The following is a 26,447-nucleotide window of genomic DNA, read 5'->3' as shown; positions in this document are numbered from 1 at the left end:
CTATCAGATTCAAAAGACAGTTATTTCAAAGAAACAGGGGGAGGGGGGAGGAGGGGGCGGGGGTGGTTATATCTCTTGCCTGCATTCACTTAAGGCCACAGCTCTCTCAGAATTCTGGCTGCAACACGTGAGAAGCCAGTGCCTCCACTGGTGGAGAGCTCACTACCTCACAAGGCAGAAGAGCTTTACTACTGGATAATGCTAACTGCCAGAAAGTTCTCCCTCATATTGAGTTCAATCATTTCTTAGAGTTTTTCTCCCCACCATCAGTTCTGGCTGTGCCCTCCAGAGGAACACAGAAACCACGTTTAATGTCTTTCCAATACATTAGCCCTTTTGCTATTATTAAATCAGTGCCTTGCTTACTCCAACTCAGAAAGATGGATCTAAACCAGGGAGACTGTGTGTGTGCTCAGTCATGTCCGACTCTTGCAACTCTATGACCTGTAGGCCGCAGTCACCTCTGTCCTTGGGGTTTCCCAGGCAAGAATGCTGGAGTGGGTTGCCATTTCTTCCTCCAGGGGATCTTCCTGACCCAGGGATCAAACACACCTCTCTTGCATCTCCTGTGTCTCCTACATTGGCAGGCAGATTCTTTACCTCAGAACAGGGAAGCATGTTAAAAGCTAGTCAGTTCTTTCTTTTATTTTTTTCCCCTAAATATCTATGATAAGGATACCAGCTAAAATTTCAGTTCATTTCAGTCACTCATTCATGCCCGACTCTTTGCAACCCCATGAACCGCAGCACGCCAGGCCTCCCTGTCCATCACCAGCTCTTAGAGTTTACCCAAACTCATTGTCCATTGAGTTGGTGATGCCATCCAACCATCTCATCCTCTGCCATCCCCTTCTCCTCCTGCCCTCAATCTTTCCTAGCATGAGGGTCTTCTCAAATGAGTTAGTTCTTCGCATCAGGTGCCCAAAGTATTGGAGTTTCAGCTTCAGCATCAGTCCTTCCAATGAATGTTCAGGACTGATTTCCTTTGGGATGGACTGGTTGGATCTCCTTGCAGCCCAAGGGACTCTCAAGAGTCTTCTCCAACACCACAGTTCAAAAGCATCAATTCTTTGGAGCTCAGCTTTCTTCACAGTCCAACTCTCACATCCATACATGACCACTGGAAAAACCATAGCCTTGACTAGATGGACCTTTGTTGGCAAAGTAATGTCTCTGCTTTGGAATATGCTATCTAGGTTGGTCATAACTTTCTTTCCAAGGAGTAAGTGTCTTTTAATTTCATGGCCGCAATCACCATCTGCAGTGATTTTGGAGACCCCCAAAAATAAAGCCTGACACTGTTTCCACTGTTTCCCCATCTATTTCCCATGAAATGATGGGACCAGATGCCATGATCTTCGTTTTCTGAATGTTGAGCTTTAAGCCAACTTTTTCACTCTCCTCTTTCACTTTCATCAAGAGGCTTTTTAGTTCCTCTTCACTTTCTGCCATAAGGGTGGTGTCATCTGCATATCTGAGGTTATTGATATTTCTCCCGGCAATCTTGATTCCAGCTTGTGCTTCCTCCAGCCCAGCGTTTCTCATGATGTACTCTGCATATAAGTTAAATAAGCAGGGTGACAATATGCAGCCTTGACGTGTACTCCTTTTCCTATTTGGAACCAGTCTGTTGTTCTATGTCCAGTTCTAACTGCTGCTTCCTGACCTGCATATAGGTTTCTCAAGAGGCAGGTCAGGTGGTCTGGTATTCCCATCTCTTGAAGAATTTTCCGCAGTTTATTCTGATCCACAGAGTCAAAGGCTTTGGCATAGTCAAGAAAGCAGAAATAGATGTTTTTCTGGAACTCTCTTGCTTTTTCCATGATCCAGCGGATGTTGGCAATTTGATCTCTGGTTCCTCTGCCTTTTCTAAAACCAGCTTGAACATCTGGAAGTTCATGGTTCATGTATTGCTGAAGCCTGGCTTGGGAATTTTGAGCATTACTTTACTAGCATGTGAGATGAGTGCAAGTGTGCGGTAGTTTGAGCATTCTTTGGCATTGCCTTTTTTGGGAATTGGAATGAAAACTGACCTTATCCAGTCCTGCGGGCACTGCTGAGTTTTCCAAATTTTCTGGCATATTGAATGCAGCACTTTCATAGCATCATCTTTTAGGATTTGAAATAGCTCCACTGGAATTCCATCACCTCCACTAGCTTTGTTTGTAGTGATGTTTCCTTAGGCCCGCTTGACTTTGCACTCCAGGATGTCTGGCTCTAGGTGAGTGATCACACCATCATGGTTATCTGGGTCATAAAGATCTTTTTTGTACAGTTCTTCTGTGTATTCTTTCCACCTCTTCATAATATCTTCTGCTTCTGTTAGGTCCCTACCATTTCTGTCCTTTATGGAGCCCATCTTCCCATGAAATTTTCCCTTGGTATCTCAAATTTTCTTGAAAAGATCTCTAGTCTTTCCCATTCTATTGTTTTCCTCTACTCCTTTGCATTGATTGCTGAGGTAGGGTTTCTTTTCTCTCCTTGCTATTCTTTGGAACTCATTCAGATGCTTATATCTTTGCTTTTCTCCTTTGCTTTTCACTTCCCTTCTTTTCATAGCTATTTGTAAGGCCTCCTCAGACAGCCATTTTGCTTTTTTGCATTTCTTTCTCTTAGAGATGGTCTTGATCCCTGTCTCCTGTACAATGTCATGAACTTCTGTCCATAGTTCATCAGGCAGTCTGTCTATCAGATCTAGTCCCTTAAATCTATTTCTCACTTCCACTGTATAGTCATAAGGGATTTGATTTAGGTCATACCTGAATGGTCTAGTGGTTTTCTTCACTTTCTTCAATTTCAGTCTGAATTTGGCAGTAAGAAGTTTATGATCTGAGCCGCAGTCAGCTCCCAGTCTTGTTTTTGCTGACTGTATAGGGCTTCTCCATCTTTGGCTGCAAAGAATATAATCAGTCTGATTTTGGTGTCGACCATCTAGTGATGTCCATGAGTAGAGTCCTCTCTTGTGCTGTTGGAAGAGGGTATTTGTTGTGACCAGTGCATTCTCTTGGCAAAACTCTATTAGCCTTTGCCCTGCTTCTAAGGCCAAATTTGCTAGGCTTTTCTTGACTTCCTTCTTTTACATTCCAGTACCTTATAATGAAAAGGACATCTTTTTTGGGTGTTAGTTCTAGAAGGTCTTGTAAGTCTTCATAGAACTCTTCAGCTTCTTCAGCGTTACTAGTCAGGGCATAGACTTGGATTACCATGATATTGAATACCGTGAGCTAACATTTATAAAGTGCCTAATATTTCTATCGAAACACTTTCTTTCCCTCTCTTCTTCAGTGTGTGTCTAGAAGTTTCCAAACCAAGAAAATTTCTCCACAGCTGCTAAAACAGCCATCTTCAGACTTGCAAACCACACCATCTACGGATGGTTACCTAGTAAACCCTGCGTCTATATTCCATGGAGGTCAGTGACAGGCTGGGGATGATCTAGTGGACTGTGACTCTGTTGCTTTGATTTCTTTCCTGCTAAAATTGTACCATGCCTGCATGAATGCAAGCTGAAGTTTTTAGTGTTAAGAGTGGATTCTGATATACTGGGAAGAGAGAGGGCTTGGAAAAATTAGAAGAATGTTCTAGTTTAAAGCTCATTCCTAGAGATTGGCCCCAGACTCTCCTTTAGCTCTACAATTGACAATAGTGTTGAGTGGGAATAAAAACAGAATAAAGAATGGGCGTGAGTCTGGTAAAATAGCACCATGCATGCATTGGAGACTTGGTCATCCGCGTCTGTAGCATATACTCTTGGTGTTCCACCCATATCTCCTTGATCCCCATCAGAGGTCGCCTGGAGGTTCAGTGGACAGTTTCTATATACACCATCACTTCCTGCCTCTGGCACCTATTTATGTGTGCCCAGTCACGTCCAACTCTTTGTGACCCCAAGGACTATAGCCCACCAGTCTCCTTTTGTCTATGGAAAAGAATACTGGAGTACATTGCCCAGTGCCCTTTCCTCCTTCAGGGGAATCTCCCTGATTTAGGGATCGAACCCATGAGACTACTGCCTGAGCCACCAGGGAAGTGATGAAGGACTACCTCAGCTTTCTGGCTTTTCAGAGGGACAGTTGTGAGGTGTGTTCTACAGACTCTAAAAGGCTCCCTAGAAGGACTGAGTATCAGTTTGCCCGTGGGATGACACATTCCGTATGGGATTTCCTTTTTTCCTGCTCATTTCCTCCATTTGTTTCCCAGGCTTGCCTCTCAGATAGACTATTTGCTTTAAAATCCTGCCCCTCTATCTCTTTGTGGAGAAACCCAGCCTAAGATTCCTGCCAAAGTGTAAATGACATCATCATCCTTCATCTCCCTGTCCTTTTCTTTCTGCTGCAGCATGCTTCTCTTCCCTACTCTCTTAGGGTGGGTGAGAATTTTGCCTGAGAAGCAAATTTTGTTAGTCATCAAGCAAGAAGTTGAAAAACATTAACTCAAGACAAATCAAAAGTGGGGAACACAAAAGTAAGTTTGAATTTGAGGACAAATTTTCATAACTTTGCTTGAGACAAAGGACTACTATATCTGGGGCTCACTATTTTCGGACCCAAAAATATGAGTGGATTGCACTGAGCAACCTTTGTAAGTAACAAAGGAAATATAGTAATACTCATGAACTAGGTATGATATACAAAGGCAGAAACAGACATGTTTAAAGAGCAGCAAATAAAATACTTATGCTGTCAGATTTGTGAGTCTCTGGCAAAAGTCAGCACATATGGCTCAGCACTTGGTTTTATGAACAAAGTTATTGTGAAGCAGCCATGTTCCTTTGTTTATGCATCGTCTATGGCTGCCTTTGTGCTAGAGGCAGAGGTAAAGAGTTGCAGCAGAGACCAGAGTCCACAAAGCCTAACATATTTATTATCTGGCCCTTCACAGAAAAAGTTTACTGACTCCTGGTCAAGGACACTCCTTTGATTTTTCTTTTTTTTAATAAATAAAGTACCAGGAAGGCATAAATAGGAATTTTATTTTTTTATAATTCCACACCATGAATAGTATATGGTGTTTCATAATTTCCCAGGCGTATTTTTCTTTCCTTTGCTTTTTATCCAAAGAACACTTTAGTGGTTGATAGAGCAGGCCATCCAAACACAAAAACAAAGCCAGCCTTTCTTTTTTGAATTATAAAAGAGATGAAAATTTAGGTTGGAAATGACAAGATTTGACAGGGCAATATTGTTGACCAATGGGTAGCCACCGTACCCCCTCCCACCTCCATCCTAATGGGAAGATAAAATCTATTCCAAGAATTGTACAAGCCTTAGCAACTCTATATATAACAAACATGAAACATGATCCTTTTAAAAACAACCCAAATTATACATAATGCATGCTCAGATTCTTAAACTGATCTGTTAGAGATGCTAAAAAAGATTGCATATATTTCAATTTTCCCAAAATGTCTCTTTCTCCAACACCAACTATTTTTTTTTTCCCTCCCTTTTAGAGCTCTAGAAATTCTGGAGATCTTCCTAAAATAAAACTAAAAACAAACAGCAAAAAAAAAAAAAAAAAAAAAAAAACCCATGCAGGTCTGAACATGTTATTTCACTATCTGAAAACCTTTAAAGATTATCTTTTCCCCATTTAATTTCAAAGCTTTTGACATCTCATGGCTACTTAACTTTGCAATTTTGTATCCTGATAGCAACATCTGCCTGTCGTGTCATTTTGCCTACCAATGTCATACTTTTCGTTTTGTTTTAAATTTGTACCAGAGTATAGTTGATTTACAATGTTGTATTAGTTTCAGGTGTACAGCAAAGTGAATCAATTATACATAGACGTATGTCCACTCTGTTTTTTAGATTCTTTTCCCATATAGGCCATTACAGAGCATTGAGTAAAGTCCCCTGTGCTATGCAGCAGGTTGCTGTTAGTTATCTATTGTCATAATCCTTCATTGCCTTTCTCCAGACCATGCACGCTTTCATCCTCAGCCTTTTGTCCACATTGTTCTCTGCTTAAAACAACCCTCTTTCCCTATATTCATCTTCTTTAACATCGTCCTTTATAACTCCAGTCATTCAGGTAGCGTCTATCCCTGGAAGCCTTCCTGAGTTGTATTAGTTGGCAATTAGAAAAGACCCTGATGCTGGGAAAGACTGAAAGCAAACGGAGGAGGCAGCAGAGGATGAGATGGTTAGATAGCATCACCGACTCAATGGACATGAATTTGAGCGAACTCCAGGAGATAGTAATGGACAGGGGAACCTGGAATGCTGCAGTCCATGGAGCTGCAAAGAATTGGACACGACTTAGTAACTGAACAACAGTCTCTACTCCACCCTTCTGCATCTCAGATAATAGTCCTGCTATCTAGAGTTGCTTAAACCTGAAATCTGGAATTGTTCTTCTGTATTCTCCTTCTCCACCCGTCCTAGTCAATCTGTCTCCCAGCTTTGTCCATCCATCCAGCCCTCAATATATGCATTAAACCTGTCATACCTACTACTTCAAGCCACTATTATCTCAGTGCTGGACAGTTCTTTGTCTTTCCTCCGCAGGTCCATTCCTGTTTGCCGTAGACCACTCTCTACTCTGGTAGATTAATCTTTTTAAAAACACAGATCGTATGATATCACCCCTCTGCTTAAACTTTCCTGTGGCTTCTCTTTATGTTTGGAATGGGATTCATATATCATAAGGAGACCTGTAAATTCCTCATCTGGCCCCTCCGACCCCACACAAGCCGTTCTCCAACTCCTGTGCTGTCTGCCAGCCAGCATTAGAGACTTTGTGATTCTTCTCCCTATGTGTGAAATACGCTTTCCATTACTCCTTGCTTGTCCTAATTCTTTGTTCATACCAGATAAAAGCATTAATTCATTTGAGGCAATTTTCATAAGCCCTGACTGTATCAGGTCATCCTCCATTACCTTGCTCCATAGCACTTGGTTTTCCTCAGTCATAGGCTTATTGCAGCTTGCCACGATTTCTTTGTTTACAAGTAACTTTCGAATAGTTGCCTTTCCTACTAGCCTGCAGTGTGTAAATTTGTGAACCATGCTATCTTGTTCAACACTTTATACCCGGTGCCTCTCAGGGTTTAGTACACACAGTTCCTCGTTAAATATTTGCTTAAAAGGATGATGAACAAATGAATAATCGAATGAATGAATGAATTATATATCATATTGAACATATGTGACATAGTCAAGCTCAAGGTATTGCAGTCACAGCTGCTTGAAGTGAAAAGTGAAAGTGTTGGTCACTCAGTCATGTCCAACTCTTTGTGACCCCATGGACTGTAGCCCACCAGGCTCCTCTGTCCATGGGGATTCTCCAGGCTAGAGTACTGGAGTGGGTTTGCCACGCCCTCCCCCAGGCCCAAGGATCGAACCCAGGTCTCTCACACTGCAAGTGGATTCCTTACCATCTGAGCCCCCGGGGAAGCCCTTACATCAGCTTATTTGATACCAAATTTTTGTGTGCATTTCTGTTTCCCTTTCTGGCTTGTAAGGGCTTCTGGACAGTTAGCATCAATTATTCAGCATGGAATGTTCCACAGACACCAGAAGCCGAGACTTCCAGGACTGTAACTTGATAGGAATTGATTGCCTTACTCATTTGCCTATTAGTAACCTCCTTGACGACATGAGCACAACATGTACAGTTTCTAACCTCTAGAACCTGGCACACAGTACATGCTGAATAAATGTCTCATGAATAGATGCCTGTGTACAAGTATATTTACCAGAAAATCAACAAGACGGCACTCCACTGATGGATGCAGGAACATAGAAGCCAAAACAGACTTTTGGCTTTTTCCTATTGACTTGCACCTTTCGGCATTGCTGGATCATTTTCGTCTGGGTTCATTTCAGTTCACTAAATGCGTGGTAGATTCTAACTGCGTAGGCACTGATCTAGGCCTGGAGGCCAGAATACTTGTAGAACACAGTCCTTGATTTAAGGAGCTCATACGCTAGAAATGTAGAGAGGATAACGTGGGTGATACATAGGCTGACTCGGGTGCCATTTACAAGGTCAGTGCACTGAGCTCTACTTGCAGTGTCAACTGGTAGGGCTCACGCTTCCTGTTGAGAGAATGACACTTGGCTGCCTGAGGCCGCCCACCTTCATGAGTGATCAGCCCCCAGCCAAATGGATGCTGAGGAGAGACAACACTGAGGTGTGGGTTTTGCTCCAGAATCCTGTGCTGTGGCTCAGGTCAATGTGAAGCTGTGCCTCAGACCAATCTGTGCTTGGGTCTTTTGCCTTGCTTATCCTCCCTATGTAAATCACATGAAACCAAACCCCTATCTCAGGCTCTGTCCCTGGAGAACACCTCCTAAGTCATCATACAGTAAGTGCTCGATAGGGTAAGTGCATGGAGCTGTGCGCACAGGAGAGAGGTACTGAATGTGGTCTAGAGTCAAAGGACCTAAGAGGGGTTCACGGCAGAGGGGCATCCTGAGCTAATATTTCTATGCACATGATGCTAAGTTGCATCAGTCATGTCCAACTGTCCAACTGCTCCTGATAGAGGAGCCTGTCTATCAGGCTCCTCTGTCCACGGGGTTCTCCAGGGAAGAGTACTGGAGAGTGTTGCCATGCCCGTCTCCTGGAGATCTTCCCAATCCAGGGATGGAACCCACACCTCTTTTGTCTCCTGCTGTGGCAGGCAGGTTCTTTACCACTAGTGCCACCAATATTTTAAATCTATAGAAATGTAGAATCATACAACACCATAAAACACTCACATACTCCCCACCTGGAAGTAAATAATACCAACATTGTTTCAGAGTTGCTTCAAAACTGGTATAGAATTAGACATTACCAATATAGTAGAAAACTTCTCTGTGGGACTTTTAAATTCTATGCTCTGTTTCTTTTATGCTTTAGAAGCTTTGAAAGCTGTTAAAGCTACACTTTAGAAGCATCGCCTAGCCTTGTAATAGCATTAGAACTTCATAATTATATTTATGCATTTGTACATATCCATGAACAACACATACCATATCATGTGTGAAAGGAAGTTAGAATCTTACCTGAGCTTTGTCAGCTTTCTCTCTATTCTGAATGTTATGTTATATGTTATGTGACCTGCCCATGTTAATATATCCAGCTCTAGATATTCGTCTGCATCACTAGGTGCCATTCCTTGGCTTCTTTTTTGCCTCTTTTCCTGACTTCTATTTAATGGAAAGTTTTTCTCTTTCCTCTTTTTAAAATTGGAAGTTATATACTCTAGCTTAGAGATTGCTCTTTAGTTTTAAACGTGCATCCTATATTTAATAAGTTTAGAATTGATCATCTCTGTTTTCTACATAAATATTGTGAAGCACGTAGGACTCTGCAACAATCAGACTATGGTTTGATCTCCTTGCTGTGAGAGTTGGACCATAAGGAAGGCTGAAGGCTGAAGAATTGATGCTTTGGAATTATGGTTCTGGAGAAGACTCTTGAGAGTCCCTCCCTTGGGCTGCAAGGAGAACAAACCAGTCAATTCTAAAGGAAATCAACCCTGAATATCCGTACTTGGTTTATGCTTATTTAGTGCTAACGGTATGTTTAATACTGTTTACTCAGCTCTGCTTCCTGCATCTTATACTTCCCATTCAGATTCAATTTTCTTTATCATTCAGTTCAACCATTAACAGTCCTTTTGAAGAGGCCAGTGAGTAGATAAATTAGTTCGGTCTTTCTGTCTGAAGATGTCTCCATTATAATCTTATACCAAAATGCTAGATTAAGCTGGTTACAGAATGCTAGGCTGACAGTTGTCAGGCTAATGGTCATTTCTTTGGCAGTAAGCTTTTTTCCCTTTTGGTAGCTTTTAAGAATTATCTTTAATATTCTATCATATTGATATAAAATATCTTGGGTATAGATTTGGTTTTATTTGTTTTTATCCTCAGCAAAGGATGAGATGGCTAGATAGCATCACTGATTCAATGGACAAAAATTTGAGCAAACTCCAGGAGATAGTAAAGAACAGGAAAGCCTGGCCTGCTCTGGTCCATGGGATTGCAAAGAGCTGGACACAATTTAGAAAATCAAATTCATGGAAACAGAGAGTGGAATGGGTGTTACTAGGGGCTGGGAGGGAAGGGAACTGAAAATTGATCATTAAACAAATATAATTAAGAATTACAGATCGAAAAACTTCTGGAGATCTGTTTCACAGCAATGTGAATATCAATATTTATCATTACTGTACTGCACACTTTAAATGGCTAGACTCATAAATTTTATTATGAGCTTTTTCACTTAAAAATGGAAAAAAATTGCCTAATTTTCTATGAATTTCAGCTTCCTCTAGATTTAAATTTTATTCATTAAAATGCATGTTGGATATTCTTAGTTTTTAAGAGAGATCTAATTATATGAGAGATCCAATTATCTTTGTATCTGTGAACTACATTTTTCTCTAGTTTGAGGCAATTTCCTCAAAGCTATATTCCAGTTTATAAATTCTCTTCTCCTCTAGTCTACTATATCATCAATCCATTGTGGTTTTAATATGTGCAAATAATTAATTTCTAAAATTTATATTTATATTTTTAAAACCCATCTATTATTTTTCCATATTCTATTTTTCTTGACTTATGTATACTAACTACTTTCATTCATCTTTTTACCAATTTAAATACATATATATAATATGTTTCAGATTATCCAACTATCCAGTTTATTCAATGTAAATTCTTCCATTGGCTTCATATTCAGATGCACCTTTGCTCTAGCTTATTTCTGTAAATGGTACACAGTTTTTACTAGGAAGTCATCTCAGTAGAGGGTGTATAGTAGGAGCCCAAAGGTGATTTCTCTTACAGAAGCATCCCTGTTGATACTTAATCCCTATTAGTTTGAGATTAAGTAAATAAATATATATATTATTTGAGTACATATTTAAATATATAGACAGAGTGCCTGACGAACTATGGAATGAGGTTCATGACATTGTACAGGAGACAGGGATCAAGTCCATCCCCAAGAAAAAGAAATGCAAAAAGCAAAATGGCTGTCTGGGGAGGTCTTACAAATAGCTGTGAAAAGAAGAGAAGGGAAAAGCAAAGGAGAAAAGGAAATATATAAGCATCTGAATGCAGAGTTCCAGAGAATAGCAAGGAGAGATAAGAAAGCCTTCCTCAGCGATCACTGCAAAGAAACAGAAGGAAACAACAGAATGGGAAAGACTAGAGACCTCTTCAAGAAAATCAGAGATACCAAGGGAACATTTCATGCAAAGATGGGCTCAATAAAGGACAGAAATGGTCTGGACCTAACAGAAGAAGAAGATATCAAGAAGAGGTGGCAAGAATACACAGGAGAACTGTACAAACAAGATCTTCACGACCCGGATAATCATGAAGGTGTGATCACTCACCTAGAGCCAGACATCCTGGAATGTGAAGTCAAGTGGGCCTTAGAAAGCATCACTACGAACAAAGCTAGTGGAGGTGATGGAATTCCAGTGGAGCTCTTTCAAATCCTGAAAGATGATGCTGTGAAAGTGCTGCACTCAATATGCCAGCAAATTTGGAAAACTCAGCAGTGCCTGCAGGACTGGATAAGGTCAGTTTTCATTCCAATCCCAAAGAAAGGCAATGCCAAAGAATGCTCACTGCACAATTGCACTCATCTCACATGCTAGTAAAGCAATGCTCAAAATTCTCCAAGCCAGGCTTCAGCAATACATGAACTGTGAACTCCCTGATGTTCAAGCTGGTTTTAGAAAAGGAAGAGGACCCAGAGATCAAATTGCCAACATCTGCTGGATCATCGAAAAGGCAAGAGAGTTCCAGAAAAACATCTATTTCTGCTTTATTGACTATGCCAAAGCCTTTGACTGTGTGAATCACAATAAACTGTGGAAAATTCTAAAAGAGATGGGCATACCAGACCACCTGACCTGCCTCTTGAGAAATTTGTATGCAGGTCAGGAAGCAGCAGTTAGAAGTGGACATGGAACAACAGACTGGTTCCAAATGGGAAAAGGAGTACGTCAAGGCTGCATATTGTCACCCTGCTTATTTAACTTATATGCAGAGTACATCATGAGAAACGCTGGGCTGGAAGAAGCACAATCTGGAATCAAGATTGCCGGGAGAAATATCAATAATCTCAGATATGCAGATGACACCACCCTTATGGCAGAAAGTGAAGAGGAGCTAAAAAGCCTCTTGATGAAAGTCAAAGAGGAGAGTGAAAAAGCTGGCTTAAAGCTCAACATTCAGAAAACGAAGATCATGGCATCTGGTCCCATCATTTCATGGGAAATAGATGGGGAAACAGTGGAAACAGTGTCAGACTTTATTTTGGGGGGGCTCCAAAATCACTGCAGATGGTGATAGCAGCCATGAAATTAAAAGACACTTACTCCTTGGAAAGAAAGTTATGACCAACCTAGATAGCATATTCCAAAGCAGAGACATTACTGTGCCAACAAAGGTCTGCCTAGTCAAGGCTATGGTTTTTCCAGTGGTCATGTATGGATGTGAGAGTCAGACTGTCAAGAAAGCTGAGTGCCAAAGATTGATGCTTTTGAACTGTGGTGTTGGAGAAGACTCTTGAGAGAGTCCCTTGGACTGTAAGGAGATCCAACCAGTCCATTCTAAAGGATATCAGTCCTGGGTGTTCTTTGGAAGGAATGATGCTAAAGCTGAAACTCCAGTACTTTGGTCACTTCATGGGAAGAATTGACTCATTGGAAAAGACTCTGATGCTGGGAGGGATTGGGGGCAGGAGGAGAAGGGGACGACCGAGGATGAGATGGCTGCATGGCATCACTGACTCGATGGATATGAGTTTGAGTGAACTGCAGGAGTTGGTGATGGACAGGGAAGCCTGGCGTGCTGTAATTCATGGGTTCGCAAAGAGTCGGACACGACTGAGTAACTGAACTGAATATATAGGTTAATAAATATATTTAAATATGTATGTTAGTTTTTCATCTGGAGTCTTAACAGTCCATATCATGTGGCTTTAGATTCTATAAGAGTATTAGGCTTTGGCCAATGATGCTGACTTCTCATGGGGCTCTGACTTCCACGTCCAGCCTGGGTGTGGAGGGCTGTTGGTAAAATCCCCATCCCGAAGAAAGGGCATTCTTTAAGGTTTCTGACTTTGTCCAGGGTTTCAGTTCCCATGAGAGAGCAGGCCACATGTTGAATTATATAACCACTCCTGACCCCTGTAAGTTATGATCAGTTTGTAGTCACAGCTACAATTCCAGGTATTGTGGATTTCCCTCTTTATGCTTTAAGACTGGATGTGTATTTTGTACTTTTCATTATACAATATCTAACATTTTTATGCATGTAGAGTGGGAGGTAAGATGAATCTTTCCAAATATGCACAAGCCTCTATTTACTGAATCTACATCTTCAAACATGAGTGAGACAGTCAGGCAAAAAGAGGAGGGAAGAGTATGTCAAGGAGAGAAAAATAGCATAAAGTATAAAGTTGGAAAAGGCATCGTGAGCTCCATCTTGGTGACAGCATAGGTGGAGCCTGGGGCTCCTGACTCCTTATCCAGGCTGCTCTGAGAGCCAACAGAGGCAGTTACTGGAAGGAGAGAATGCACAGTGGCAAGTATGAGGATCAGGCAAATCTGGGTCAGAGATGGTGTGTCTGCCATGAAACCAGAGACATGGAGGTGGGTGGCAACTAAGTCACTGTGGGGAAAAAAGCCCAGTCAGAAAGTAGAATAAATAAGTGAATCTGATGTGATCAACTCTCAGAATATCCTGGGCTTAGGGTAGGCTCCCCTGGACATTTCACCTGCTGTGCTCAGGTGAGCCTGAGCAGGGTAGAACCTGGCCTGAGCAAAGCACATACTTCCCATGTGCGTGTGACATGTACATGTTCATATAGATCAATCTGGAGGGAATTCAAGGCTGGGAAGTAGTCTTTCCAGCAGAACATACTGCTTCTCCTGTGTCCTCTGGGCTGGCCTTTCATGGAGGACGTGGGTGGTATAAAAACTTGGCTCCGGAACGTGTGAGGAACATGGTGCGGGGCGGGGGGGGGGGGCAGTTTGAATCTGAAGCACCTGAAAGATCTGGAGAGGGAAAGTGGGGACATATGCTGGAGGAGCACACTCTTGTGCTACTCAGGGAAGCTGCTCCTGGAAGAAGCAGTGTGGGCCTTGCAACATACCAGGAAAGCGGAGGCCACTCTGAGGGGAGAGGTTAAGGCACTGGGTTTCATCTTCGCTTCTCAGAACCCCAGAGTTTTGCAGAAAGACCTCCCAGGGGTCACTCTTGGGGGCAAGAGCAAGGCTGAACCTCCTCCCAGTCCTACTTCCAACAAAGTTGCTTCTGCTTTATTTTTTAAATAGTTATCCTTATTTGTTTATTCATTTGGCTGCACTGCGTCTTAGCTGCTGCACGTGGGCTCGTTAGTTGTGGCATCTGGGATCTAATTCCCTGACCAGGGATCAAACTCAGGCCTCATGCCTTGGGAGCGTGACGTCTTAGCCACTGGACCCCTGGGGAAGTCCCTGCTTCTGCTTTTAACTGGGGTGATGGTGTGGAGAGAAGCAAGAAAATTTTTTATAGTTTTTTAACCCATTTTTAAAGTTGAGATCAAATTCACATAACGTAAAATTCACCACTTTAATCATTTTGAAGTGTGCAATTCAGTGTCTTTTAGTCATGATGCCATTCCACTATCGTTATTTAATGTCAGAACATGTTCATCACCCCTAAACAAAACTGTTTTTACTGAAGTCACTCATCACCCCCTATCCTCTTCTTCCTCCAGCCCCTGGAAACCGCTAGTGTCTCTGCATTTATGGATTTGCCTATTCTGGATATTTTGTATAAATGGATTCCTATCAAATATGTCTTTTTCACTGGCTTCTTTCACTTAGCATCATGCTTTCAAGGTGTAACATGCGTCAGTTCAGTGCTTCATTTTTTTCTGGGGCTGAATAATATTCCTCAGACATGCCACAGTGTTTTCATCCACTTATCCCTTGATAGGCACTGGCCTTCTTTCCACTTTTGGCTGTTATGAATAATCCACCATAAACTTTCATGTGCAAGTTTTGTTTGAACCTATGTCTTTAATTTTCCTGAGTTTGTAGGATTTTAAATGGAAATGGTTCCACAGCTTCTCCCTGTATCCCCCAAAGGTACTTTGTACCACCAAGTCCAGGAAATGGTGTAATTAATGTCTTAAATGACAGTGTAAATCTTTCTGAGGGGTGTGGGGTAAGGTACCAGTGGATACACCAAGCCAAAGGACAACCACGGTACATTTTATGAAGCAAGCTTATTTAAAGATTGAGGGGACAATATTGGTTTTTATATTAAAAACAGACAAATATTCAATATTTCATTCGTGCTTTAACACCTTTGAAATTAGAATGCATTTTACAATCAATGCTATGTCACAGTTTAATTTGCAGTGTTTTTTCTTTCTTTCTTAGTGATAAAACAATAATGTGTCTCACAATAAATACATCTTAGATTTTATGGATTATAGTATTATGGAGTACAATCTTCAGTTCACATAAAATTTTAAAAGATAAAGATGTGAGATTTTGGAACTGTTTAGAGCTGGTTGCAGTTTCTGTAGGGTTCCCTGAGCACCCTTCATCTCCTGGGGCTATGAAGTACCCCATACCCAGAACACCAGGGAACCCTAAAGCCTCACGAAGATGGCTTTGCATGGCCCACTTCAGGGTACTTACCTACTGTCTCTCCTCTGTCTCCGGCTTTGATTCGTCTTGCCACCTTCACCACAGGCTCCCAGGATTCACAGGCTTCTTTCCAACACTCGACTTTAGTGTTGGATAATCCCCCTTTTCTTATCTCCCCTCAGTGTAGCTGAGACAGCCTGACATTTTCAAGAAGAGCTCTAGAAAAAAGCCAAGGAAAACGAGTGGGGGTGGTAGAGTGGGGAGAGAAGGAAGTAAAAGCAGTATAGAAATTATCTAATTTTCCCAGATTGCATCTCTGATGCTACCATCCCAGAAGAGTAAAAAGGAATGTTGGTGAGACCCCTCCACTTTAGCAGAAGTTGAGGGCTCTTAGGAAGCCTTGGCTCTTGTTCCGCCTCAGTCCAGGATCAGCTCTAGCTGACATTCACTCAAAAAGTGAGAGCCTTGGCTGGCCGGTTTCTCAGATTCCTCCACCCCTGACACCCTACGGCTTGGTTCTTTCGAAAAAATTCTGGCCCAAGCAAAATGCCTCATCTTTGTCCATAAAATCACTTGGGAATTCCCTGAATAGCTAGGGAAGTAAAAACCTCTTGCCAAAATCATAAAGAGAGAAAGCAAGCAGAACCTCACTGATTTACCTCATGCAAATTAGCTCTGCATTTTCAAACCACTGCGGCCACAGGGAAGGAGTTAATTCAGAGGTTAGTTGCCTGAGTTCGCAAAGCATCGCTAACAACTATTCAGGTTACTTTTATTTTATTGCAGAACGGTGTCTTAGGGGGAAAAAAATTTCAAAATTAGTGAATGCATTTTCCCAAATCCTTGAAAAATAACCACCACCACCACCCCAGCCCCAAATTATCTTTGGGTCTAAACCAGAGCGCTCAATGTTCCAGGGACTGTGTGAGTTCTTCTGAAATCAGAAGGAGGAATCCACGGTGCCTGACACCCCCTCTTCCATGCAATGCTATCTGCACTTTGCACTTAACCTTATGGCAAGGGTTTGAGGGCTTCTCCTTGACAGCTGACTATTTTTAACACCTAGGAGTCGTCCTATGGATTTTGCCTCGTGAGAGAAGCACCTTTAGCAGGAGGAAGGGAGCATTGTCTCATTGTATTCATTCTGGATCACAGACTAAAATAAGGCTAAGGACAGGTTGAGACATGTTACCAAACAGTCAGTCAAAGCTGTGAGTGAAGCTGAAACCACATCTGTGGGAAAGGTTGAAGGAAATGGGTTTGCATAAGCCCGAGATGAGAATACTCATGATATGTGTGTGGGGGGGCGCGGGGGGCGGGTGAAGGCCGGTAGGTTGGAAAAGAAACTTGCAAATACCTGGAGGTGTATTATAAAAGCAAGATTGGGCTCCTCTTTGACATCAAGAAGACATATTGATACAGTATGAAGTACATGGCACAATTTTCTAAAAGTTGAGTCAGTTTAAGATATTACGGTGTGCTTTGGGAAGAGCTGCAGTCTTCAGGAAAGGAGGTATTCAAGCAATTAGGTATTCAAGCACCACCAGTCATAAGAGCTCCTTAAGTGGACTGTGATATTGATTAGGTCAGGGGTCCCCAGCCTCTGGGCCACAGGCTGGTACCCCCTGTCAGATCAGTGGCAGCTTTAGCTTAGAAATAAATAGCACAATAAATGTAATGTGCCTGAATCATCCCGAAACCATCCCCCCTTCCCAGTCTGTCAAAAAATTGTCTTCCACGAAACCAGGCCCTGGTGCCAAAATGTTGGGGACCACTGATAGAACCTCTGTATCTTTTTGCCTCACTGCACAGCTTGTGGGATCTTTGTTTCCCAACCAGTGATTGAATCCAGGTCCTCAGCCCTGAGAGCTCAGAGTCCTAACCACTGGTCTACCAGGGAATTCCCAGAACCTCAGTGTTTTTTTTTAATTTATTTTTAATTGGGGGCTAATTGCTTTCCAATGTTGTGCTGATTTCTGCCATACAACAACATGAATCATCCCTAGGGACACATATGTCCCCTCCCTCCTGAATCTGCTTCCATCCCTCTACCCCATCCCACCCCTTTAGGTCATCGCAGAGCCCCAGGCTGAACTCCCTGCGTCAGACAGCAAGCCCCCGCTGGCTCTCCACTTTACACATGGCAGCGTATATGCTTCACTGCCACGCTGTCACTTCGCCCCACCCTCAGCTTCCCCTGCTGTGCCCACAAGTCTGTTCTCTATATCTGAGTCGCTGCTGCTGCCCTGCCATCAGTACCATTTATCTAGATTCCGTATATATGCATTAATATGCAATGTTTGTCTTTCCTTTTCTAACTTACTTCACTCTGTGTAATAGGCTCGGGGCCTAGAACCTCATTTTTAAGATCCCTTTGAACCTAAAGTTCCGATGACCCGGCCACCTACAACAGATGAATGGAGATTCTCAGCTGGCCCACAAGGAAAGAAGAATATAGGAGCTGACAGCCTTCAGGGCGTTTTGACTCAAGTTCACATGGAACCCAACACAGCAAGATTTCCCATAGCAACAACAAAAGTCCAGCCCGTCTCACTCTGGCAATGTCTGAGTTTTATAAATTAGGTATCGTGGGTCAGCCTTTTTCAGCAGGTTAACGCCTCCCTCCTGACTCCTAGGCCTCTCTGCACGCTGCAGCCTGTCCTCTGAAAACTTAACTGTTCCCCGCATACCACTTGGGAGAAAACTGCCGGCCAAGATACCAAAAATGTTCAGACCAGCTGAGCTCTTGCTGGGCACACTGTGATTCGAGCAAAATTGTTCTCTTTCAAGATGGATGACCCTCTTGCCAGCAATTGCTCAGATAGAATGTTCATTCAAACACACTGGGCCTGTTACCAGCTCAGAGCACGGAAATCTTGCAGGTAATTTCTACCCGCCATCCAATCTGTTGTTTGCCCACCCTCACGCCCACTCCCACTTGGTCCTTCCCAAGACAGATGTGATATTATGCACTCCACTTCACGATCTCTAACACAGCAGGTGCAGTTAGATACATCCAACACCATGTTATCTAATAATAAGGGTCCTAATGAAGAACCAAAATAACCTACCTGTTACAAAGTTATGTCACCCCCTAGGAAAATTAAAGCGGCAAATCATCTCATGCAGGTCTATTTTCCCTTTGTCTCCGCTTTGTTCCCTCTGTCTGTACCCAAGCCGCTCTTCGTTGTGGATGTTAGTTCTTACAGAGTGACTCCAGCAGTCCTGGGTTTGGTTGCTAAATCACCCAGCCATTTGCTCTGTCATTGATGGGGTGTGCGCTGAGCCAAGAAACAAGAGAGCTGAGCGGGAGTTCCAGCATTCGCTCTGCCTCTCTGTCTAGCAGGGACCTTCATTTTAAGACTCTATCCCAGGCCAAACTTAAAAATGATGCTTCAGTGAGATTTACCCAGAATGATCCTATTCATTCAGGGATGGCTACCACAGATTCAGAAGTAAAGAGCAAGCTTCTTGCCCTGAAAATACTGATAGCCTTAGTATAGGGGTCAGCAAATTTTTATGAAAAAAGCTAGATAGTAATTAGCTTTGGCTTCACAGGCCGGATAGTCTCTGATGCAACTGTTTGACTGCACTCTTGTAGCTTAAAAGCAGTCATGGACAATATGTAAACAAATGGCCACAACTGTGTTTCAGTCAAACTCTTATTTATGAAAGCAGATGGCGGCCCAGCTAGATAAGGGGTCTCAAGATGGCATTTTCAGGCCCCTTATCTAGCTAGAGAAACAGACAAGTGTTTCTGCCGCTTCGGTGCTCAAGAGTGAGTGCTCTGACAAGAGAAGAGCCAGCGAAGGCGGTCAGGGAAGGCTTCCTAGAAGGGGTGAGGTGTGAGTTATATCTCGAAAGATTAAGAACTGTTGGCTCACTTGCCTGCCTCTCCTCCTTCACCAGCATTCCCAGGTGACGTGCTTCTCTGTGATTAGACTCCATTAGATTTTGAGATCTCTGAGAACCCAAACTAACCTATCTCTGTATCCCCAGTGTCGAGCTGGGTTAACCAGAGCTTCATGAATGTTCATTAGATTAAGAAGCAAGACGTACTTAACTTTCACGTATTTTGACCAGTCTCCCCTCTGTTTGTTGGAAGTTGGCATTCCTGTTTTGCTCTTTGCTACAGCCTAAGGGAGATTCTGCAACAAGCTGAAGGAGTCCATATAGCGCACTGGCTACTAGTTCATATGCTGAAGACAGACTGCATTTGGGACCTTGCCCTACCATTCACTAGCTAAGGTGACCTTAGATGGGTCACTTCACTTTTCTATGCCTCGATTTCCTCTCCTACTAGAGCAGAATAATGATATGACTTACCACATGTGATTGTTGCAAGGATTAAATGAGTTACTAAGAGCGCAATATTTAGAAGGGTTACTGCACAGAGCAACTATTCATTAAATGCCTGCTATTGTTAACATTACAAAGCCAGGCACAGTCTGTTTGTAATAACTTTGCACCTTCATGATGGGAGGGGGAAAGAGACACTGCTGGTAGGTGCTGACATTCACTTGGAAATTCTAACCAACTTCTTAGCTCCGGCCTTATTTGTTTGTTGTTTTAATCTCTTCGCCCTCAGCTGCTGCGCAAGGAGAGCAGTTGATTGGCAGCTTAACTGTTTAAAATCAATATAAGAAGCACTTGGAGATTAAAGCAATTTAAGCAAGGTGCTAGCTGGGGTTGGGAGCTAAAACTGCTCTTGAAGGAAACAAGCAAAGGAGATGAAGAAAGTGGGTCAGAAATGTAACGGCGTGAAACTGTATGAGTGGAGGTGAGATTGTAACAATAGAGCAGCAGGACTTCTTCATCAGAGAGAAGCTGGTCCTTTTCATAAAAAATAAGATAAAATAGAATCCGAAGCCTAATTTCAAAATTGCCCCTGCCTAGTACTGATTGTTCTGCTGATTTAAAGACACTCGTCTCTACCCTCTGCTCCCTGCCGCCATGCCCCCTCTCCACCCACATTTGTACTTGCTTTCCCCTTTTCTAATCTCTGCAGGAATTCCCTGGTCAGGCAGAGATGGAGAGATTTGATGTCAGCTTTGTTTCTGAGGCTGCGGAACACCAAATTGCACCAGAACTGAGCCACAGGGAGCAGCTGAGGAGGTGCAAGGGTGTCATGGTGGCCATCAGCCCAACAACCACGGCCTCCCCAGTCAGACATCTGACTCAATTAAGGCAGTCTGTTCTCACTAGGAGGGGCTCCATGGAGGAGCTAAGACTGCATTCAGTCCCCAGAAAGTCCGCAGTGTTCTGAAGTAGATGAGAGACCCCCACTGTGCCCCATGCTACTCGTCTCAGACATGCCTTGGAACCTCCAGCTCTTGCTCGTTCTCCTTTCGTCCTCTTACCCTGTTCAGTTTCTCTAGTAGGAGTTAAGCTTCAATAGGTCTGACTGTGCTTAATGCATCTTCCTTGCTACAACTGTTTTGGTCTAAACCCTAAGATCTCCTACCCTATTTCCACAATAAACCAATTCCCTACTAGGTTACTCTCCTCCCAAATGAGAAATTTCATGTGTATAGCTTATAAGAATGTTTCATACTTTTTTCTCTAAATTTCTCATATAGTGTTGGTGATTTGTCATGCTCAGAGAGCCAGGAGGATGAAGATCTTGGGGATATCCAAAGATCTTGGAGGGCTTCAGACCCACATCAGAGCAGACCAGTCATGAAGGGAAGCATCTAACTAACTCCTCATGGAATATTTAAGCAGATGTGATCAGTACTGTAAGCTTTATTCCTATATATTTTTGGGTCTTATCGTTAAGATGCAATCTACACCCTCCCACCTTGAAAGAGAAAGGGAACATTCTTAATAAAGAATACTAATATATGCTATTGAAATAATAAAATAGAAAGTCATCATTTGGTAATATCAAGAAATAATTGATTCACAAAGGGTCAATAACAGGTTTAAGTCATTGGTTAAAAGGGTCTTAAAAAAGACAGGACGTTTATGGAGTTTCAAACCATAATCTCACAGGTCACATCTGAACTGAGGAAAGAGATTCTTAATAACGGAGACAAGTGGAGACTCCCACCTTAACCAACAAAAGTGATCAAATTTAACACCAATAATAGGATAAACTAGCATTATGTGCCTCCTGATGTGATTCAAAGTCAGTTACATGATATCCTCCACAAAAGGTTTAACTTGAATCCCATTACGAGGAAACAGAAAAATCCAAAATTTGGGGCATTTCACCAAGACAGCTAGCCTGAAACTTTCTAAACAATTGCCCCTGAATAACTATAAACAGGACTTCCCTGGTAGCTCAGCCGGCGAATCTGCCTGCCATGCACGAGACCCTGGTTCAATTCCTGGGTTGAGAAGATCTGCTGGTGCAGGGATAGGCTGCCCACTCCAGTATTGTTGAGCTTCCCTGGTGGCTCAGCTGGTAAAGAATTCGCCTGCAATGTGGGAGACCTCGGTTTGATCCCTGGGTTGGAAAGATCTCCTGGGAAAGGGAACAGTTACCTACTCCAGTATTCTGGCCTGGAGAATTCTACGGACCATATGTGAAAAATGCTGGCCTGGAAGAAACACAAGCTGGAATCAAGATTGCCTGGAGAAATATCAATAACCTCCGATATGCAGATGACATCACCCTTATGGCAGAAAGTGAAGAGGAACTAAAAAGCCTCTTGATGAAAGTGAAAGTGGAGAGTGAAAAAGTTGGCTTAAAGCTCAACATTCAGAAAACGAAGATCATGGCATCCAGTCCCATCACTTCATGGGAATTAGATGGTAAAACAGTGGAAACAGTGTCAAACTTTATTTTTTTTGGGCTCCAAAATCATTGCAGATGGTGATTGCAGCCATGAAATTAAAAGACACTTACTCCTTGGAAGAAAAGTTATGACCAACCTAGATAGCATATTCAAAAGCAGAGACATTTCGTTGCTGACTAAGGTCCGTCTAGTCAAGGCTATGGTTTTTTCTGTGGTCATGTATGGATGTGGAGTTGGACCGTGAAGAAGGCTGAGCGCTGAAGAACTGATGCTTTTGAACTGTGGTGTTGGAGAAGACACTTGAGAGTCCCTTGGACTGCAAGGAGATCCAACCAGTCCATTCTGAAGGAGATCAGCCCTGGGATTTCTTTGGAGGGAATGATGCTAAAGCTGAAACTCCAGTACTTTGGCCACCTGATGCAAAGAGCTGACTCATTGGAAAAGACTCTGATGCTGGGAGGGATTGGGGGCAGGAGGAGAAGGTGATGACAGAGGATGAGATGGCTGGATGGCATCACGGACTCAATGGATGTGAGTCTGGGTGAACTCCGGGAGCTGGTGACGGACAGGGAGGCCTGGTGTGCTACAATTCATGGGTTCGCAAAGAGTCAGACACGACTGAGCAACTGAACTGAACTGAACTGAACTGATACGTCCACAGCGTTGAAAAGAGTAGGACCTGACTGAGCAACTTTCACTTTTCAAATATAAACCACCAAATAAACAGATGAATAAACTAGGGGAGGGTGTATATTATTTACAATAAGGAAGCATAAAAACAATAATGAGAAACCTTTAACTGCCTCTTGATGTTGAAAGAGCTGTTTTTAAGAGTGTATTTGGAGAGCACTTGGGATAATTTGGATATGGGCTACATGTTAGGCAATTACCTTATTCATGTTAAATTTCTTGGGTGTGATATTAGTATATTCTGTAAGGCAAGGTCCTGGTGTTCCATGCTACTGCTACTGCCAAGTCACTTCAGTCGTGTCCGACTCTGTGCGACCCCATAGACGGCAGCCCACCAGGCTCCCCCATCTCTGGGATTCTCCAGGCAAGAACACTGGAGTGGGTTGCCATTTCCTTCTCCAATGCATGAAAGTGAAAAGTGAAAGGGAAGTCGCTCAGTCGTATCCGACTCTTAGTGACCCCATGGACTGCAGCCTATGAGGCTCCTTCCTTCATAGGATTTTCCAGGCAAGAGTACTGGAGTGGGGTGCCATTGCCTTCTCCGCCTGGTGTTCCATTGATAGGTATATTCAAAGATGTTTAGGGCTAAAACATTACTATACCTGTAAGTTACATTCAAAGGATTTTGGGGGAAAAATCCATGCTGTGTGTGCGTACGTATATATGTAGATAAAGCAGATGTGACAAGATGTTAGCAATGGTGAATCTCAGTGAGAATGTGTATATGCATTCATTACAATATTATTTCAAATTCTCTGAGAGTTGAACTTGTTTTTCTTCAAATAAAAAGTAGGGAAGATGGAAGACCTTCTTACCTCTTGTAAAGTTTATCTGTTTCTTAGAGGGTATCCTGAGTGACAGGACAGAAGCACCTAGAAAGTCCCCATCCTTTCCTCTCCCCTCATCATCACAGAAGGTTTGGAGTTTTTCAGTTTGTTTTCTCCCCATGCAACAAGCGTATCGTCATGTGGTTCGGAAGACTTACCAGGGGAGTCGTGATGCTGAGCAAGGGTAAGGAAGAGGAGAAAGCATGTGTGATACCATCGGAGAGGAGTTTGCAGGGAGACCACGGGAAGACGTGGCTTGTGCCCATAAGGGGGCTGATAGGAGCCACGAGGGTGGCTGAATGTCTGCCCCAAGGAGCCCTTTGCTCTAACCATCGCCACCTTCCTTCGCCATGGCCACCCTGTTCTCATTCACCAGCCTCTGCTGTTCTAATCCATCCCCAGTCTGTGTCAAGCACCTGAGGCTGGGGCTGTGGGTGCAGCCACGTCTGACTGAATGTTTGCAGCTGGCGGCCCAGAACAGGAGCAAGTCGGGCCATTTGGAGCCCTTGTTCCAATTCTGTCTGGTTTATGTCCTCTGGGGCCTAAATGACAGAGTTGCTTTTCCCTCCCACATGCCCACCTAGAAGGCAGGGGATCCAAAGACCTGTGGCCCTACCCTCTCCACAGCTGCCAGGCAGGCACACTCCGGAGATCTTTGCTTTGCTCATTTGCTTTCTGAAAATCCCCTCTAAATGTTCTACTTTACAAAACAAGCAAGGTTTCTTGACCACCCTGCTTCCACTGCTGTTGCGATTGTTTTGGCCTTTAATTAAATCTGACATGCAGGCAGGCATGTTCTAGCTGGAGGTAAACCAAGGCCAAGTGAAATCAGGCAGGGTGTTCTTCCTCTTGAGACCTGGAGTCTCAACACAGAGCCTGAGGCAGAGCAGAGAGAAGATCAATAGTCCTCAGCCAAACTCATTTTTGAATGTGAATGTTGCTTGTCTGTGATTAGTGTGAGCAGAACACATCTAAGAGCTGTTCTCTTGAGTTGTTTTTGTCACTGTGTTTACGGTTGTCATCTGATGGTCTTTGCCCATTGGTCCAACTCACTATTTTATCATTATCTTTGGACCTAGATAATGCTTGATTCCAAATAATGACCATTAACCACATTTGGGTGTCTCCTATAGGCTTGTTTACCAGGTAGTTTTTAAAGTCCCACTAAGCACATCTCAGTGCGGTAGGCATATACCAGCTGGGGGAAAGAAACATTTATCAAATCATGTCACAAATATATAATTACCTACATTGGAATATACTGAGTGGTAAGGGGGATCTGGCTAGAGGACTGACCTTGTCCAGGCAGAGAAGGTATTGATGAGACAGTGATACTGAGCTGAGATATTCAACATGACAAAGAGTTAGCTAGGTAAGTTGTGTGTATGGGGTATATGCTCAATTGTGTGTGAGGTGTGACGATGAGTGTAACTGGGAAGTAAAAAGAGTATTTTAGGCCAAGGACAAAGTGCAGGCACAGCTCCACAGGAGGGAGTGTGGAAGGTGGTTGCGGCCTTCAAGGTTTCACTCTAATAAAGGAGAGAACCATGAAAATTAGCAGATGGCAGCTGTGGATGCTACATGGCAGTGGCGTTCTAGACCAAGAAGGCCCGATTTCCCCAGAAATATCTCCATTACCAAGTGTCTGAACTTACAACTCTATATCGCTAGCCTACATAATCTTTGCCTTCTAACACTTTATTTCAGAGTGCAAAAATAGGTCATTTACTCATTGATTTTTTTTTTTCTAACGAATACTTATGGAAAGCCTATGCCGTGCCAGGCATGATTCTAGGAGCTGAGGTCACTGTGTTGAAGTCCACACAAGCAGTTTCTCCTTCCACGGAACTTACGGTAAGGCATCTCTAGTCTATAGAGTCAAGACTTCCTGGACATGCTTTTAGGATCTTCTCTCTCTGGGGTAAATGGCTTTACTGGTTTACTTCTATTGACTGTTTTGAATATAAAGTGGATGAACTGGGGACAGTCTTTTCAACAAGTGATGCTGGGAAAACTAAATATCCACATGCAAAAGAATGAAGCTGTACTTCTCTCTCACATCATGTATAAAAAGTAACTCAAAATGGATCAAAGACCTAACCTTAAGGGCCACAACTATAAACCTCTTAGAAGAAAACATTGACGTGGATCTGACAATGACTCTGTGTGTACGGCATTAAAAGCAGTCAACAAAAGAAAAAATAAAATAATTAAATGCCATCAAAATTAAGAACTCTTTGTACATCAAAGGATATATCAAGAAAGTGAAAAGACAACCACCTTAATAAGAGTATTTCCCAATCATATGCTTGATAAGAGATTAATATCCAGGATATATAAAGAATCCTAAGACTCATAAGCAAAAAAACCAAACAACCCCATTCAAAAATGAGCAAAGGACTTGAAGAGACATTTCTCCAAAGAAAATACACAAATCAGTAAACACATGAAAAGATGCTCAGCATCTTAGTCATTGGGGAAACGTGAATGGGAACAGGATACACTTAGCATGCATCAGGATGACTATAATAATAAAAATGGAAAATAGTAAGTGCTGTCAAGGATACGGGGAAATTCAATCCT

The sequence above is a fragment of the Capra hircus genome, chromosome 8 (genome assembly GCF_001704415.2).
Source record: "Capra hircus breed San Clemente chromosome 8, ASM170441v1, whole genome shotgun sequence".
Lineage (NCBI taxonomy): Eukaryota > Metazoa > Chordata > Mammalia > Artiodactyla > Bovidae > Capra > Capra hircus.
This window is presented reverse-complemented; position numbering follows the sequence as displayed.